At 39.2% G+C, this 19,304-nt stretch overlaps 1 non-coding gene across 1 annotated transcript; it reads left to right on the plus strand.

Annotated features, from left to right (window-relative positions):
* The first annotated feature begins 1,421 nt into the window (after positions 1 to 1,421).
* Trnas-uga (transfer RNA serine (anticodon UGA)) lies at positions 1,422 to 1,494 on the plus strand. Its single transcript has one exon. It is a non-coding gene; the product is annotated as a tRNA-Ser (tRNA).
* The last annotated feature ends 17,810 nt before the right edge of the window (positions 1,495 to 19,304 follow it).

Here is a 19,304-nt window from a genome sequence, read left to right on the forward strand (position 1 = left end):
TTTTAAAATATTTGAAATTGTACAAGTTATTTCCAATTTCATACATTGAAGAAATAAAATTGGAAACTGATCAGAGAAAGAAATTTTTAAGAATTTCCCAGTACACAGAAATAAAACAGCATACCTGACTAATAAAGGAAAAATGTAAAAAGAGACATGAAAAGATTAAGCAGAACTTGTAAATAATTAATAGCTCAAATCAGAAAGTTACAAGACACATGAAAAATACTTTGAGATGGATAAAAACTGAAGTACAATATGACGACATATATGCAATATAAATAAAATAATTAGTGCTTACATAGAAAATCAGATACACTTTCCTACATAATAAAAGAAGAAAGATCTCAAAATAGTAATCTAAATTTTCACCATAAAAACCTAAAAAGAGAGAAGATACCAAGTCAATCAAGAAGAAAATAATGATGAATAGAGTAGAAATTAATGAAATAAGAAATCAATGGGAAAATAAATATATATTTTTTAAAAATTTTCTTTGAAAAGAAGAACAAAATATATAAACCTTCAGCTGTGCTGGAAAAAAATCAAATCACTGAAAATAAGAATGAAATTCTGGAAATAACTAATTGTATTAGTCTGTTTTCCACTATTATATCAGAACATAGACTAGATCACTTACAATGAGCATAAACTTACTGGTTCACAGTACTGACACTGAGAAGTCCGTGATTGAGAGGCCATCATCTTCTGTAAGAAGGTAGAAGAAAAGGTGTGATAGAGAAATGGACCATGCTTGTCTTTTGGTAAGAAGGCCACTCCTGTTATAAGAATCACATTTTTTGCAGAATGACATTCACCTATTCATGAGAAAGAGTCTATATGGCCTAATCACTTCCTGAAAGTTCCACCTCCCCAAATCACTAGGTTTGAGATCAATAGAATCCTATGAGAATGTATGACTTGATGATTTTAACTCACAACTTCCATTTTAATAATAACAGGTATACATAATTGAGACAGTGTGGTAGATACTTTGCATAGACATTTTATTCCATCTAAGCTGTATTAACAAACTACTACACACTAAGTCATTTATTAATACAAGACATTTATTTCTCACTGTGTTGGAGGCTGGGAACTCCAAGATTCAGGAAAGTTCAATGTCTAGTAAAGGCCCATCTCATATTCTAAGTTGGTGCCTTGACTTCTGTCTTGAACTGGAGAAAGGCAGAATGGCAAAAAGTGACTGAATGCAGTGTGAAGCCTTATTTATAAGGGCCTTAATCCTATTCATGAAGGAGGAGGCCCATGACCTAATCACCTTCTGAAGGCCTCATTCACCTCTTGATTTTGTTGCATTGGAGATTAGGTGTTGAGTTTTCCATATAAAGTGTTCTCCAAAAACTCATGTGTGAGACAATACAGGAATCATAGGTGAAAAGATTGGATTTTGGGGGGCTGGGGATGTAGCCCAGTTGGTAGAGTGCTTGCCTTGAATGCACAAGGCCCTGGGTTCAATCCCCAGCACCACCAAAAAAAAAAAAAGATTAAATCTTGACAGTTGTACCCTGATTTGTGGATTAACCCATTTGATAGATTAACAATTTGCATGAATTAGTAGGATGTAGCTGCAGGCAGGTAAGACATGGCTAGAGGAAGCATATCATTGGGGACATGCTGTTGGGGATTATATTTTTCCTCACTTCTTGCATTCAAATTTTCTATACTTACTGGCTGTCAGGAACTAAGTAGCATTCCTCCAGCATGCCCTCTTGCCATGATATTCTTCCTCATCTTGGGCCAAGAGCTATGGAGTATCACCATCCATGAACTGAACCTGAAAGTTTATTTCGGCTCTAAAACCATGAGCCAAAATAAACTTTTCTTCCTCTAATTTGTTCTTGTTGGGTCTTTTGGTTACAGATATGAAAATCTGGCTAACACCTTAAGTTTCGACATGAATTTGGAAAGGAAACAAACATTCATACCATAGTGACAGATGATCTAATTTAACCCTCAATATAAATTCTTTTTTAGAGATTAGGCAACTATATTTAGAGATTTACAGTAAGACTGCAAGGTGTAAGGCCAAATTAGACACATTTGAAACCTACTTATGCCATTTACCAACTATATGATCATGTGTCAAGTTACTTATTTTCTCAATGCTTCACTTATTTCTTTCATAAAATGGAGAAATTATCATTGGGTTATTGAGTCTAAGTGATATAAAATACTGACAAGGGAAGCCTAGTAAGGCTTGATAAGAATTGGCTATTATTATTAGTTACATAGTAGCAAATAGTGAAGCCAGTGTTTGAACCCACATAGTTAGGGGCATGGAGATGCATTGCTTATGTCCCACTTCAAGGAAAGAGTTGCTGTCAGCTGTGGGGAGCAAGTTTAGCAGACATCTGCAACTGACATCTAGTGCAGAGTCTATTTTCTATCAGAAAATTGTCTGCTCAAGGTCACTCAGTTTTTAGAATAGACCCAGGTTTAGTGACTGAGTGAGGTAAGGATATAAAAATCTAGCCATTTTGACTACAGGAGAACTTTGCTGGGCAATATTTATTTCTGAGTTCCTTGCTTAGTTAGCCAAGATTTCACTGGATTTTTATTATAGCTCAACTTAGAATTGCACTATAATTGGAAAGAGGATGCCCTTTCCAATTCTGCTTCTATCCCCTTTTTTCTTCACAGGTATGCATTCCTAATAAATACCTAAATTCTGCCTTTTATCTGCTTCTGGGCAGCCTTGCTTGTGATATCACAATAATACAGCATTTAGAAATTATTCTTAGAAAGAAATTAAGCAATATGAGATTTGGGAATCTTCACTAATGGAAAATAGAGAACACCTAGCAAGACTGATCTTTTAGAATTCTGCAGTGCAGGATTAAAAAGACCAAAGAGCAAATGCCCTGTGGGACCATGGGATCACAGAGCCACTGACAGCAATAGACACAGTGATTATAACTGACCTTGTGTTTCTGGCTTGGACTTGGCAAGGTTTATTTACGTGACTTCAGTGATGAGGGAACCTGCAGTTCACCAACTCTGCCTCTATTCCGCTGCCTCTCCCCATCAAAGTGCTGGCCTAAATCAAAACTTTAAGATTCATAATTCATCAAGATGACTCCATGAGTACATCATAAATTGGGCAGATTAGATTTTGTGTATTTTTAGCTTCACAAATCATAATTTATGAGTCTCTCTGTTGGATGCAGAGTGATAAGAGAAATATAGGGAAGTAGGGGGACCAGAGTGAGATAATCTCATTTGAATTAGACAAATGAGACCCTGCTGAAAAGGAACACCCAGTGTCTCTGGACAAATTTATGAAGTCAAAACAAAAAATAATTACAGTGCAGAAATGGCTGGTGCTGGATGAACCTGCTTCATTCCTAATGTTGGTTGGCAGCTCTTCATCCTGATTATTCCATCTGGAGATAATTGTGTGATATCATCCATAAAATTAAATCATAAATCAACCCAACTAGTGAACAGGCCAGCAAGCTGCTGAGAAAACCACATGTAGGGGAGGTAAGACTTCTCATCTTAATGAGAGATATGGGAGTGAAATTAAGAGAAGAAGACATGTAGAGGGTGACCCTCAGCATGTCCACAAACTGACTTGCTGACAGCTGCCGCCTAAGTCCATGCTCCAGTAGTATCCAGACAGCCAACATACTACCTGCAACCAATTTGCTGATGAGAAAATAATGTTCTGTTCTTGAATTGCTGTTTTAGGCATTGCTCATTTGAGTTGTGGTTGTTCAAAAAGAAATGCTAACAGTTGTGGAAAATCTACAAATATAATGAAAGTCATATTCAAGAAAGAGCATTTGGCCAAACATCTCTAGACTTAGCTTTTGGAGATTCGAAGAGTATATCATAGACCTTTGAATTTGTTAGTAAATGAGGTGTGATCAATTTATAGTGTATTTTTGAAAAGGAATCGACTTATTCAGACAAGAAAATGTGGTTCTAAAGCGATTAATTGTGATGCAAAAAGAGTAAAGTTACTAAGATAAAGACAAATATGTGATTTAAATTTTTTTTTGCTGATTGCCACAAGTGCTTTTGCTGTGGATAGCAAGTTGAAGGGGATCAAAAGTCAAAGGTTATCCCAGACTCCTGTAGTTCAGGTTGGAGCAGATATTCCAAAGGGAACATGTATGGGCTGCACCATTTGAAATAATCAATCCTATTCACTTGGTAGATTCCTCTGTGACCATAATAAGGCAAAGTCCAGCTGTATGTTGGGCTCCAAATTTTCCAAGTAGCAATAGTAACAGATGTTGAGAAGTTAGCAGATTATGAGCATCTGCAGTGGGAAGGTCACTGTGCCACCCAGCAAAGATGTGAGTAGGAAAACTATAATGAGGATAATTTTTTTTTGTCCTTCCCTCCCCCTGAATAGTATTAGGACCAGTAGAACAAGTCACCAGCTTTGAAAAATGCATATTCTTTTGTATTACTATTAATTGCTTTGGATATATAAAACATGTATATTGAACCCATTCCTAAGTATAGGAGTGCCAGGTTTCATTCATGACTAAAAGGCTCAGGGGTCACTCCAGGTAAACTGGGCTAACTGGGTTGCACAAAATAACCACACAAGAGACACAAATACCTTTTTTGGGGGTGTCGCTGTGATGGCTCCTCTGATCTTAAGGGTCAACAGGAAGAGAGAGAGAGAGCAGGCACTGACCCCTTTTATTGAGGAGAAGCTATTCAAATGAGGCAAAGGGTCAGGTTTCAGGGGGCTGAGTCTAGCTTCATGATGTCCACTGTCGGCAGGTTGACTGACACCTGGGTAGGCCACACCCAAGGGCACAGTAAGAGAAGGGGACATACACAAGGCACTTCCATGGAATATTCTATTTTTAACAGGGCAAGGGGTAATATTACAAAGGAACAGGTGAGCATAGCTTCACCCATGGGGATGTAGGAAGCCACGCCAGGGCAAGAAGACAGTCACTGGAACCCTAGAAGGGTGGTGCAGTCTAGCAACACGGGTGCCTGAGGCTACATGGCCCAGCAGGGGAGTTAACTCAGTCACGTGCCAGGAGTTAACTTAGACCACGTGCCTTGGTCTCTCACACAGAAGCCTAGTTAGTCTTGGAGAATTCTAAAATTTGGACCAATCAGAAAATGAAAGACCTTCATAGAAATAAATTCTATTTAGCCATCTTTATTTCCTTCCCTTCATTTTCTGTTCTTCAGGGTTCTTTCTTTCTTTCTTTCGTTGCTGCTATTGTTCTCTATTTTGGCCATTCTTAACTAGAAACCTGAAAATCACATGGACCCATTTTATAATAATGAAGAACAACAAAATTCAATTTTTATCAGGCTTATTATATTGGTCAGGACTCCTTTCGTTGGTAATTTAGGAACTCAAACTGGTCTATGTAAAACGAAGGAATTTATTATGAAGAATGAATTCACATAAAGATCTAAATGGTTATATCTAGAGAAGGGCTGTTTCAGGCATGGCTGCATCCAAGGCTTAAATAATCATATTGATGTTTCTATTCCTTTTCCTCCTCTTTTTACCTCTATGTTCACCTCCATCTTTATCAGTCTACGTGATTGTACTTTTTCTCATTTGGTTTAATTCTCAGATTACATCTAAAAAGCAAAGGAAGTCCTATCTGGGATCAGGTCAATATAATCTTGGAGATCCACGATTCCCTGGAGGCAGAGTGTTATCTATTTCTCAGTGACTTCAACCACCTCCATGCCAAGCAGCTGTAGTTACGTGTAGGGGAAACAGAAAAAAATAAGGCAAGACTGGTGAGTGTCACCAGATTAAATGCCATGCATCCGGCCCATAATGGAGAGATTTATGAAGTTTTAAAGCTATAAAACGAAATGAGCAGATCTTTATTTCAGAAGGAGTACTGCGTGTTGTGGAAAATGAATTAAGTTGTAAGAATCTAGATTCTTGAAGAGGAATGGAGGCTGTAGCATGTCTGGGCTTAGTGGCAGAAGGATTAGAAAGGATAAAAAGTGGATCCAAAAGACTACAATAAAACTGACAGAATTTAGCAACCAATTGATAGTGGCCAAATGAAGAAACAGGAAAAGAAAAGACAGCACTGAAGTCCCCAGCTTGGATGATTGAGATTGACTGTATTCTTCCTTCAAAAGGCTTTTAAGGAAATTTTACTAACCTCTACGTGGAAACGCTACCAAATCTGGTGCCTCTTGCAATCTATTCATGCACAGAAACTGGAGAATGGTAGATTTTAGCAACATTTGAGATTTAAACTAAGCTAACCTTTCAGCACTAGAGTGACTTGTTGCATCTTTCAAGCCAATTCCATTAAAAGACATCAAACGCTTAAGTATTCTTTCTTGACTTTTAATAATTTAGAATATTGATATTATAAATATTTTATTTTTCCCCCAAATATTTTGTGCTATGATTTAAAGACTTTCAGAAAGTGTTAGTTTACTGAAGACTGTATTTGCCAATTATTTGGAAGAAAGCATCTAGGAGATGTATGACCTAGCCCCTTGTGCGGTTGAACAGTTTCCAACAGGGAAATCAAAAAGACTCTTGGGAGCAATGAAACTTTTAGTGGTAGGTGATCAGCCAAATTTAAAAAATATTGAGTTATAATAATATCTATCTTGATGACTGTGTTCTCTGGCATCTCCTTAACTGTCATTGTTCGTGGGTGATGTTTCACTCCAGGGCCAGTACTGTTGGTACAAAAGCTAAAAGGAGCTTGTTTCTATAAGGTCAAGGCACTATATTCAGGAGGGAGACACTAAGCAATAAGATTGACAGCCATCTGTCTACCAGGTCATCATATGGAAACCCAGAATTGGAGAGGGTAGGGCAGGTATTTTTGAGAAGGGTAGAAGAAACACAGACCTATTTTGGGATGAGCAAATCCAGCTTAACCAGTTGGGTAGGGTTCCTGGGTCAAGAATGTGCTCTTAAATTTTTTTTGAAGTGTTTTTATCATAAAGAAGTAATTTATGAAATGTGATATTTAATTTGGATTTTTGCGGCTAAAAATGTAGACAATGGACCAGTAACGTCAGCTCTGAGTTTAAGAATTTTTTTTTTAAATGGCAACATCCGCATCACTTACTTTCTTATTAAAAAAGCAAATTCTCAGACTAAATCCCACCCCTTTGTTTTTTGGTACTAGGGCTTACACTCCATCGCTAGCCCTTTTTTAATATTTTTATTTTGAGACAGGGTCTTGCTAAGTTGCTTAGGTTCTTGCTAAATTGCTGAGGCTGGCCTTGAACTTGCAATCCTCCTGCACAGCCTCCCAAGCTGCCAAAATTACAAGGGCATACCACCATACCTGGCAAATCTGCATTTTTAAGAAACTATCCCCAGGCAATTTTTTTTTTTTTTGCACCTTGAAATTTGAGAAATGCTCTCCAAAGTGGGCTATAAATTAAAATAATAGAATTTTTATTTAGCATTTTTAATCTCATACTCTTGCCACTTATATATTATACAACAGCCCCTGCCCCTAGCCCATACGGGATATGTTCCAAGACCCCTAGGAGATGCCTGAAATCACTCATTGTACTAAACTCTATATAAACCATGTTTTTCCTATGCATGAATACCTTTAATTCGAAGTTTAATTTATAAATTTGGCACAGTAAAAAATACTTTTGAAGTTATACAAAAGCCAATATTAATATTGAAAAATACACTGTAATGAAAGTTATGTGAATGTGGTCTCTTTCTCTCTCACAATATCACATTCTAGACTCAGCCTTCTTGTGATGATGTGAGATGATCCAGCCCCTACATGATGAGATGAAGTGACACAAATGTCACAGGCCTTGGAATGCAACATTAGGTCACCACTGACCTTCTGATGATAATCCAGAATTAAAAATTGCTTATTTCTGAAATTTTCCTTTCAATACTTTGAACCTCAGTTAATCTGAGTTAATAGAAACTCTGGGAAGTAAAATTGCACATAAGGAGGTAGTACAGTATATAAACACATTTTATGACATATTCATTTTATTATTGTAGTGCATATCACATCTGTTTTTATTGGGGATATACTCACAACTAGTTTTTTGACAGAAATACATTATCAAAACTTTTTGGAGACCACTGCTTAAAGGATCACAAATCAGACATGCAAGTCTTTGGAGAGAAGAATAAAAGAGAAAAGAACAAAGGTTAGAATATCCTAGCCTTCTAGAATATTCTTACCTTCAAGATTAGACTGTTATAGGGCTGGGGATGTAGCTCAAGTGGTAGCGGGCTCGCCTGGCATGCGTGCGGCCCGGGTTCGATCCTCAGCACCACATACCAACGAAGATGTTGTGTCTGCCGAGAATAAAAAATAAATATTAAAATTCTCTCTCTCTCTCTCTCTCTCTCTCTCTCTCTCTCTCTCTCTGTCTTAAAAAAAAAAAAAAAGATTAGACTGTTATCTATTAATTAATCAGAACCCTTGTGGCACCTTCCAGGAAACTTAATCTAAGTTGTCTTCAAGTGACTTATTGCTCTCCTCTGATACCTGGTCCTAGAACACACAAGCAACTCAAATTTACAAAAACCAGTGCTTAGAGGAGTATCAAGTGAAAAAGCAAATTCAGAATTTTGCCTAATCGTTTCTTACATTGTAAATGGAGTCATAGCCATCATCTTATCTGCTTAAAATTCCTTGTGCATTCACTAAGGCTTTTCTGGGTAAACAATGAAATGAAAATATCACCAGTCATTAATAACCTGAAAGAGGTTCAATCTTCTTGAAACAGGGAAATACAGCCATGGCAGACACATTTCTGAGATGCATCCCTCCCATGGAATTAGTGCTGCTCTGTGTCAACCACCTGGGCCCAAGGCCAGCTTCTCACTTTCTTTCTTGTTTTGCTAATTTTTAAAAATATATTTATTTTTTTGTTGCACCTTTATTTATTTATTTTTATATGGTGCTGAGGATCGAACCCAGGGCCTCACACGCCCTAGGTGAGCGCTCTACAGCTGAGCCACAACCCCAGCCCCATGTTTTGCCATTTCTATACTCTCTTTCTTCCTCCCTTCTTTGCCCTCTTTGCTACACAGTCTGGGTTATAGGTGATTCACATTAATAAAAGAAATAATGAAAAATCAGTCACCGGCTCTTAGAAACCTTTTAATAATAACATGTAACTTGAAGACTACCTGAGGATTCCATAAGCAGACATTTTAAAGTAATATTAAATTTATTACTTTCCTATATCTGAATGTAGCCTTGGGGAAAATTCAAAGGACAAGTCCTTGGCCAAACGGATTTCTTCTTCAGCTTTGTGCTCAAGCTGCTCAAGAATATCCATTTATAGCACAAAGAGACCACGTATAGGAGCCTGCCTCTGTTTCTCTTCCAGTTTACCATACTGAACTTCACTCCAACAGGGCTCCATCTGGGTCCACGCATGCATCTTGTTTCTGAGTGCTTTCCTTTGGCTTTTCAATCACTGTTGGCAAATTCCTTTGGCAGGCACCCAGGGTTGCTCCAACTCATATTAAAATCCAGGGTTTAGTGGATTATGTTACAGTGATTGTGAGCCCTTGAATGCTGCAATTATGGGAAATTTCTCCAAGAAAATCAGAAAATGAGGAGGAAAGGTGGTCTTTGAAGGTTAAAATGTGAGAGGCAGAGTGACACACAAGAAGAACACAGGGTTTGGAGTCAAGCTTAGTTGTCTAATAATTTTGAAAAAGTGACTTAATCTCTTTCGGCTTAAATGGGGATATGCTTACTTTCTAGTGGTTCTTAAATGAAATAAACATAAATGATTGTTCTTAGAGTGTTAAGAATGTAAAGGACAGGTAAAATTTCTCCTCCTCCTGCTTAGGGTCTCTAACTGGCTTTAAGCATTAAGCTAATGTGAGAAAAATTAACAGGCAAAAACCACACACATTTCATTTTGTAATTTTAACAGGCATTGGAGCCTTCGCAAGACAGATCGGAAGACCCACAGAAGCACTTGGGGATGAAAGTTTTTGTACAAAGTTGGACAAAGAGTAGTAAATTTTGAGAAGACAAGACAAAGTAACTAGGTCAGTTAATTGTGGAAAAGCACTAGGTACATAAGGGTTAGTTGAACTCTCTGTGTTTATATAGACTTCTCTCAGCTTAGACTTCCCTATCCCTGGTGATAAGAAGGTCTTCCTTCCTTTTGAAACAGGGAAAGCCCCTTTTCACATGGGAATTTTATCTCCTGCTTTTAGCAAAAGAAAAGAAGTTTGGAGCCTTTAATCTGCTATTTTCCCAAGTCCTTTTATTCAAAGTAATCATTAGGCCAAAGTGACATATTTTGGGATGGCCTGGTTTGAATCCCTACACTACCACCCAAGTTAACTGTTGATTCTGTGATTAGAATCAACACACTATTTCTGAGCCAGATATATAGAGTCCTTCTAAATAGGCCTGGACCCCTAGACTCTGATTGAATGGATCAGGAATACTTAAGAAAAAGAAAGGTGTTTATTGAAAATGGAAGCATAGATGAATGTATATGTCAGTAAAGAAAAACAAAACTAACAAAAACGCAGCAAATTGCCTTACACTTCTGGAAAGCAAAGGAGGTTTTAACCGAATTCAGTTATTCTGGTCTCCAAAATGAATGGGGTGTGTTAGAGTTTATAAACTGATGACCATTAGCCTTGCAATATTTGAGCTATCTAACTCAATATTCTCAGCAGTGGCTGCTTATTACAATCACCTGGAAAGTTTCTTTCTAAAAATGAAATTTTTTCTACATTCACTAACTAGATTTCTTGAGCTCATTGTTCTAGGGTGAGACTACACATTGGTATTTTATAAAATAATCCCAGGGCGGCCAGTGTTGAGATGAACCAATATAACCTCTTGTGTTTGAATTTGATGTCCACCAATCATCCTTTTTGATTCCTGCTTAAGACGTGTCAATATCAATACAGAAAGATGAACAAAATAATTTTAAATCTTTCTTCACCTGTGGCTCAAATTTCCTGTAATAATTCACTAACAAGGTACTTGATTATGATTTGATTTCCCACAAAGGCTGGTGGTAGACTATGGGTCAATCATGTCAGAGTGAATGTAACTGGACCCTGTATCATTACCTATATAATTCTTATAAGAAGTTAATCAATACTTTGTAGTTCTAGTTTAGTTTTCTATCTCCTGTTTCCTAGGAATCAATTTCATGAAGACTGATTTCTTCTAATACTAATTAAAAACAATTTTCCCCCTTTTATTGGTTCTAGTCCCCTTCTATTTTCTTTATTTTTCCTTCCTAAATTAAATTCTTATAAAATGTTATTAGGAGCAAACAAGCTAGGTTGGCAAACAAGCAAGGTGTACATGTGGGAGTCACATAAACAGCAGAAATACCCAGAGAAGATTCTTGGGTAAGAGAATATATGCACAGAGAGGTGTCAGATCCCAAGCAGAGTCAAGAGCCTATCCACATGGGCAGGAAGGTGGAGAGGTATTCGGGCCAAAGCATAAAGAGTTAGAGTTCAGATGGGATATGGAGAGTATTCTTAGGATGGGGGATCAGTGTATGGTGCCACAGCCCAAGTAATTATAAGAAGGATGTTCATGGTGATGGAGCAAGAGATTTCATATCCTGAGTAGCGATGGTGGTTACACAGCAGTAGAAAAGCAGATACTAGGGTATATATCTTCTAATATCCAGTCCTCATTGATTATGAAGCATTAAGTCCCCAGGACATTCAGACTGCCCTGCATGGCTGAGCAAGTTCTTGCATGTGGAGTTTGACAGAGATATAGCACTTGAAGGGAGAAGCTGTCAGGGTGCAAAGTCCCTGTCCCTTCTACCTGCTGATGATTGGAGGTGGGTAGGCTCAGGACACAGGAGCTGAGCAACTCTACATCTATCTCACCTTGAATCAAATTGTAAACCTTATCTTTGGCAAGCTGGAACATACTAAATCCAATGATAGGTTCTCTGGTAGCTTAAAGGAAGCTTCCTATTCCAGATTTCAACATACAAGGAAGGTGTCCTAGAAAACCAAGTGGGTTCTTCAGTCCCCATTATATCAGGATGTGATTAACAAATTAACGGCTTCTCCAGTACGACAATTTTCTTTGGAGGAAAAAAAATGTTTTTATAAAAATATCTGTGTTTAGGATAGCGTCATGTTATTCTGCCAACAAAACCTTGGTATGTTATGGTTAAGCACATGATGACCCTTGTCTTCTTTTCCTGAGGGAGCTGTGCCTCGGGCTGCATGAAATTGATTTAATGACCCGCTCTCCTTAAGCTGCATATATATATTTTTAATTTTTTGGTGACCAAGTGAAAATAATATGCTCTTTCATACATATGTTGTATAAATTCCTGCTTAATTAAAAAGATATTCTCATCAAAATTAAAGTGAAAGCAGAAAACAGTACTACTCAATGACTTTCCAGCAATCCTACACTCTTGTAACCAGTACCTAAAGGAAGAAACAGAACATGACCAGCTCTGCAGAAACTCCTCCTGCTCCATCTCCCTGCAGGTACCCACCCTGACTTCAGTCCGTGGGTGGACATTCCCTGCTTGAGGGCTATGCTGAGGAATCATACCAGGCAGGCCTATTTGGGTCTCACTCTTTTCATTCAACTCTCTTCATCCATTACTTGAAGTTCGTCTACCTTTTTAGAGTTGTTTATTTTTATTTCAATTATTTGATTTTAACTTCCATGTGTTAAATTGGAAAAATCAGGAGGTCCATGGTTATCACCTGACATTGTATTTTGATATTGTACCTCCAACTGAAGACATTTTACTAGGAAGAAAGAGGGGGAGAGAGACAGAGACCATTTAAAAAAAAAAAAAAAAACTTTTCTAAAATGCACTGCATGATAGGTAGTGTTTCCTCTGGAGCATGACAGAGATATAGCACTTTGTCAAGGGTGTCGAAAGGGGAGTATATTATTCATTCAGAAGACTTTGTCCTCAGATGCCCTTGTTTTGTGTAGTTGAATAATCCCCACTGTAAAATGATATTATCTGGTTTCTGTGTAGGATGCCCTACTAGAAATATAAAAGCTAGAGTTAAAATTGCATACCACCAGCAATGTTTATTTGCTTACATCATCATAGCTTGAGTCTTTATCTCTGTGAGGGCTAGGGATTTGGTGGGAAGTGTGAAAGGAAAGCCCCTTCCTAATATGAATCACATCATGTCCTCCAAAAAATCAGGGCAAGAAGATAACCTGAATTTAATGATTTTATTACTAAGTTCCACCACATTGTAGTAAAATTGTAGAGTCTTTAGTTTGCTCAGAAAGAGCAAAGAGTACCATGATGAGAGAATTGGCCTCAGCAGGGGAAAGAAGCTATTTTAAAATGCATAGACAATTGTAAAAACCAATCCCCCCCAGAAGTGGGCTGCCCCAGGTATACATGAACAACCATTGGCCAAAGAATATAAGCAAGAACTTAGTTTATTAACAATCTGGGTACATGGCCAGGCCTAGAAGCTCTGGCCATGTTTTCCTATTTCTTTTCTTTTTTTTTTTTTTTTTTTGGCAAGGAAACCCCAACTAACTATATCCTCTGCTGTGTCTGAAATATGATCTGATGTAGAGCTGTTAGAGTCTTGGTGCTCTTGAGATACTTTAGGAGACAAGAGTTAGGAGACAAGAATGGAGTTGGGGTGCTACTTTATAGTGTCCAAAGTACCTTCCATGTACTATATTTAATATTTAGCACTCAATTTTAAGATAATTATTAAGAAAATTGAAAGGTTTGTGAATGTCCAACTATAATAGAGGCTTGAGGTGCCCCTTGATGGTTATTGACATATGTTAGCCCTATGCCATTCAGCCCCTCTCCAGTGATGATCACATTTAAGTTTCCCAAGAAAGAACAAGGTGGTTGCTATTCTTATGCCTATGGTTTCATGCACGTGACACTGAGACGAGAGAGAAAAACCCACCAAAGGCCCCACGGCTGGCAGAGTCAACTTTGAATTTTAAGCAATCTGACTCCAGAGTCAGTGCTTATGAATGCCACATACCATATGCCTTGTAGCTGAGGAACTCCTTGCCTTAGAGTGGAGGAGTAATTGTACCTAAGATTGTGAGATTCTTAAATGATCCCTGTAAAAGGCTGACCAGATGTCTTGACTGTAATGAAGCCCTCAATCAATATTGGCTATTGTTATTATTGACAGAATAATGATGAGCAAATGATTCACCTGAAGAAATCCCTGGGGACCTGGCAGTGGTCTTAGTAGTAATGTCCCTACAGGTGGTTATGTGTAAGACGGCAGCTGGCATGGTACAGTTGAAAAGGCACTGTTTCAGAACTAGGGACTGCTGCTGCTTCTTGTAAATGACTTCTGGAAAATCAGTTCACCTTCCTTTTGTATCTTGATGGTAGAGATGATACTTAATGCTTTTCAGAATTCCTATGAAGCAGGGCTGCAGTTGTAGTGTAGTGGTGGAGTGATTGGCAGCATGCTCAAGGCCCTAGGTTCTATGCCTAGCATTGCAAAAACTAAATTAAACTAAAACAGAATTTATGGGAGGCTTATATAGAAAGTGCTTTAATAAGGTCTGGAACATAATGGAAACCTTGCGGTGGTTAATTTTCTTCACAACAAACTATGTGACTCTGGATTAGAGGATGGAATTGTGATCAACCACAGGAAGTTTAGATTTGGTCCTAAAACCATTTATTTGTAATGGGCTTCCTCAAAAAGAAAGGGCTGGCTCTTTGTGGACGGTGATTAAGTATTTAGACTAGGGATGGGTTGGGTGAACTATTTGACCCCTTATCCTTTAATGCACATGGGACCAAGGAAATATTCATGCAGGCTTGCAGAATATTCAACCGAATCACTCACACCACAATAATTTTAAATAATCACAGAATACATTGACCTTGTCTATAGTAAGTATCAGCGACCGGAAGTGACAGGCACATAGGTCCTATATACTAGTCTGCTCCAGGCTATCTTTCTTACTGAGTTGGGCTTCCTGTCATTGGAGGTGGTGCTGGTCTGTGTTGGTTTCTCAGTGACAGCATCTATGGCTGTGGAGTTATTAAAGTATTGTTTAAACCATTCTATTAATTCTCTAACTTCCTCCTTCTCAAACCAGGAACCTTTGCATTTCATTTCCTATTAGACTCTTGCTGAGCAAAAGGTGGCATGAAGCGGGAAGGGAAATAGTAGAATGTTGCTGAGGTGGTGTTGAAAAATTTTTCATGGCACTTATTGAAGGTGATGAGGAAGATTTCTTTCAGGAGTCTGCTACAATGGTATTTCATAGCAAGAGAGGGAGATTTGGGTTCAACTCTCAATACAACGAGTACAGATAGAGATTTATATGCAAGGAACAGGGAGGGGTTCAGTTATTAACAGGAAGCATGAGGGATAAAGGGGATTCTGGCAAATGAACTTGGGATTGTTACTGGGGGTAGACTAGGGTGATACACAGCTGAGGGTGGGAGATGGGAATTTTGATCTGAAATTAAAAAAAAAAAAAAAATGGAGGATTTTTGCTAAATTGACCCAGCAGAAATCTTGCTCCAATTGGACTAAATGGACAAAGAACAGAGTTCAAGTTTAGGCTTAACCAAAGAGGAAGCGCAGAGGAGACTGACTCAAGTTTGGTCAAAAGAGACTTTTTTTTAGTAATAAAGGGAAGAAGGAAAATTAATTGTAATCCTAGAAGAGTCAGAAGTCTTCTATTCTGTGATAAGAGAGGATGCACCACCCCCTAGAGTAGCCCTAGGGAGACAGTGAACCCTCAGACTTAAGCTGCTAGTGGACTTAAATTAGGGAACCTGAGAGACCGTGGCTTCCACATCAGTCTATATTCCCCTGGTCGATAACTGTATCCAGTAATCCTGGAGGGTGAGGCTGCTCTGCAATAGACTTCCCATCTTGCATTGGTGTAAACCAGTTGCTCAGGACAGGAACTGGCAGGTCCCTGAGACTTCCTGTACTTAAATGGGGAGGTGGGTGGACCCTCTGTAAGGTTCAGTCCAAATCTTCCATCAGCCTGCTGAGATAAAGGCTGAAGTCTGAGATAGGTTGATTGTTAAAAAATAAGCAATTGTGATTATTTCAACCACCTGGATTTTTGTAGCTGAAGATTTAGACTCCCCACAAATATAAACCCATTTGAGACTTCTCAGTGTAAGGTCATAATCCTCTGGGTCCCTTGTGGTGATTAGAGATGCTGCCACGCTAACCCAGTCAAAGGTGAAGCCAAACAGAGCCCGAGAGATGTGAAGTTATTGATCCAGACATAACACCACCATCAGCAGCATCCAGGTGAGTGAAAAGCCTAATTCTAGATTTCCTAACTCATAATTGCTCCCTCTCCATGTTTGAGAAATGCTGTCTCAAAATGTATCCATTATTTCAAGCAATCTTTTATTTCTACTCATGATATTTATGGAAAGCCGGTGGATGATGGAAATTTAACTGTGCTCCCCTGGTGCCTTTGAGAGCTCCGCTTTCCCAGCCTTCCTTGCTCAGCCTCCACTTTGCTTCTGCCTGGTTCTGAGAACAGGAGGCTTAGAGAAAGCGATTAATGATTGAAAAGGACTTTAGAATCCTGGGATGAAAGTGCTTGGTGAGCCTGAAGTGCCGCTCCTGGAAGGATTACCTCTGTTTATACTTTGGCTGCCACTTGGTTGTGTTTAAGGGAAGGGTTATTTCAGAAATTGATCCCTTCTGCCTTTGAGCAGGCCAAAGTGGACAGAATTGAAAGGGGGATTTGAGGCTGCTTTGTTCGGGGGAGGGCAGGGGGACCTGTTTATCACCCCTGCATGGGGACAGTATCTGGGGCTTGACTGGCTTCCAGCAGGTAATGAAGGCTCCTATAGGGTCACCTTAAGCCCCTTCCTGCTGTGGCTTGCACTTGAGAACAATGGGCTCCCAGAAGGGAGGCAGAGGGACTGTGGCACAGCTGTACCTTTTCGGCCCTCAGCCCTGCATTTGGTTACCTGCTTCCCAACCTGGGACAGTCAGGCAGTGAGTCTCTGATGAGAAGCCTGCTGTCCTGGATTGGGTGGAGAGAGGCAGGGAGAGGCCAGGGAAGGGCAAAATGGACTCCAGGAAGAAGCCCAGACTTCTGAGTCACTGCAGGGCGAGGGGTTGGGGGCTTTTTTTTTTTTAATTCAATTTTTTTTGTTACTTTTTTTTTTTTTATTATTGGTTGTTCAAAACCTTACAAAGCTCTTGACATATCATATTTCATACATTAGCATACATTAGCTTCAAGTGAGTTATGAACTCCCATTTTTACCCCAAATACAGATTGCAAAATCACATGGGTTACACATCCACATTTTTACATAATGCCATACTAGTAACTGTTGTATTCTGCTACCTATCCTATCCTCTACTATCCCCACTCCCCTCCCATCTTTTCTCTCTACCCCATCTACTGTAATTCATTTTGGTGGCTTGAGTGCGACCTTTACAAGCCGCGATGCCCAGAAGGCTACAGACACCTGATTTCTTCTGCTCGGTTGCCATCTCACACTGACTTTTCTGACTCTGACAGCCTTTCTTTCTATTTTTATTTCTCCTTCCTAATGTCTTTTAATAAAAAGAAAAAAAACAATGTTAGAACTTGAAAGAGTCTCAGTAATCATCTATTGAACTTTTCACTTTATAGAATGAGAGAATGAGGACTGTGGGAAAATGAGTGACTGGGAAAGTCAGTGACTCATGAACTTGGATAGTCTCCCTCCCCTCCCTTTTCCTCTCCACTCTTCTCTCCTTCTTTTTTCTCCCTTCATCTCTTACTCTCTCATTCTCTCTCTCTCTCAAACATCCCACAAATTTGTCAAGATGTAGGAAATCAGTTCTTGTCCTGCCTCTGTCATCAGTCACGTGAACTGCTGAAAGTCCTCCGGTCTTGGGCTTCTGTTTGACCATCCGTGAAATGAAGGATCTGTTTAGAGCCTCAGTGACAGTGACAGGTCCATGTGTTCGTCAAAGCTCTTTTCCTTTTCGGCTTGTGGAAAACTACATTTTCCAGCCTTCACTCCATTATTTGGGAACAGATGACTCAGTTTTTGGACAGTGAGAGGAAGTAAGACATCTCACTCTGAGATTTGGTCATAACACACCCTTGTCCCTTGCGTGATGACCTTGGAGACTACATAGGAAGTTGATAGCATTATTTGCTGGACAAAGACTGCGTAGAGCAATACAGCCTCCTGGTCCCATTCCCACATGCTTCGTCTTCCCCTCTATCATGTGGGACTGACTCTGCCATGAGAGCACTGAACCTCTGTTGAGTTACTGAGAATTAGGGGTTGTTTGTTATAACAGCATCCCCTGACTGAGTAAACCTCTAGGATCACCTTCATTCGCAATGGCCTGAGATTCTACCCATCATTGCTACTTTTTTTTTTTTTTTTAATCTCCTTCACTCATCACATATTAGTCCTTACCTTCTTTCAGGATACTTGCAATCCCAAATCTAAATCAAATGTAGTGGGAGGAAATTCAGTGTAGAAGGCATAGCTTGCCTTTGACTTTTCTTCCTTTCTTCCCCTGACAGTGGTAAAGAGGAGTCTGGGAGGAATGGCTTTCAACTGCTACTATCCAGCTCCATTTTAGGGAAGTCTCAAAGCAATTATTGAGTATCAATGGGCCAGTTATAGATAAATGGGAGGAAGATATGTTTCTAATTATAGGGCTGGTGGAGCCTACTTGAAATGATATACCACCAACAATCCAGTTCGGAGGACTGGGCTATGTGACTCCATTTAGACATACCTGCATTGTATGGGGCCCTTTGGGTTCTTTTGAAAACATCTTTAAATCAGGTCCATGGACAAGCACTATCTGTCCTCATTAGAACTGTCAGTTCCCTGCTGGCTGTGATGCCCACTCCTACTCTCAAATTCTTTAGGTACATTTTTCTTCACAGCACTGCAGCCCAGCACATCCATCTGGCCAGAGAAAGAATATAATAGAGCATATTTTCAGCATGACCAATTAGATGTGCAACTCCCATTAACAATAACAGGACTTACACTCCAGATTCTTCCTCAATAAATCTGGCCTTTCCCCTTATGAGCAACAGATGGGTTTTCCACAATGGCTCATTACCTTCTGGCTCGGCTCTGCTGCCAGAAGTGAAATATAAAGTTATTTATGGATGGAGAAAGATGCATAAGTCACTGTGGGTTATTTTCTGCCATCCTTTTTCGTTTATTTAGTTAGAGTTTTTCTATTGCTCAAGATGAACAAGTTAAAGAAGATGGCGGCATCCCCACTGGGAATGGAGATGGATGTCCCTTCAGCTTGGGTACTTTTCCTGATGGCCACAGATCTCTGGGGGTGATGCTGTGTTTCTTGCAAGAAATGG

The sequence above is a fragment of the Callospermophilus lateralis genome, chromosome 1 (assembly GCF_048772815.1).
Source record: "Callospermophilus lateralis isolate mCalLat2 chromosome 1, mCalLat2.hap1, whole genome shotgun sequence".
Lineage (NCBI taxonomy): Eukaryota > Metazoa > Chordata > Mammalia > Rodentia > Sciuridae > Callospermophilus > Callospermophilus lateralis.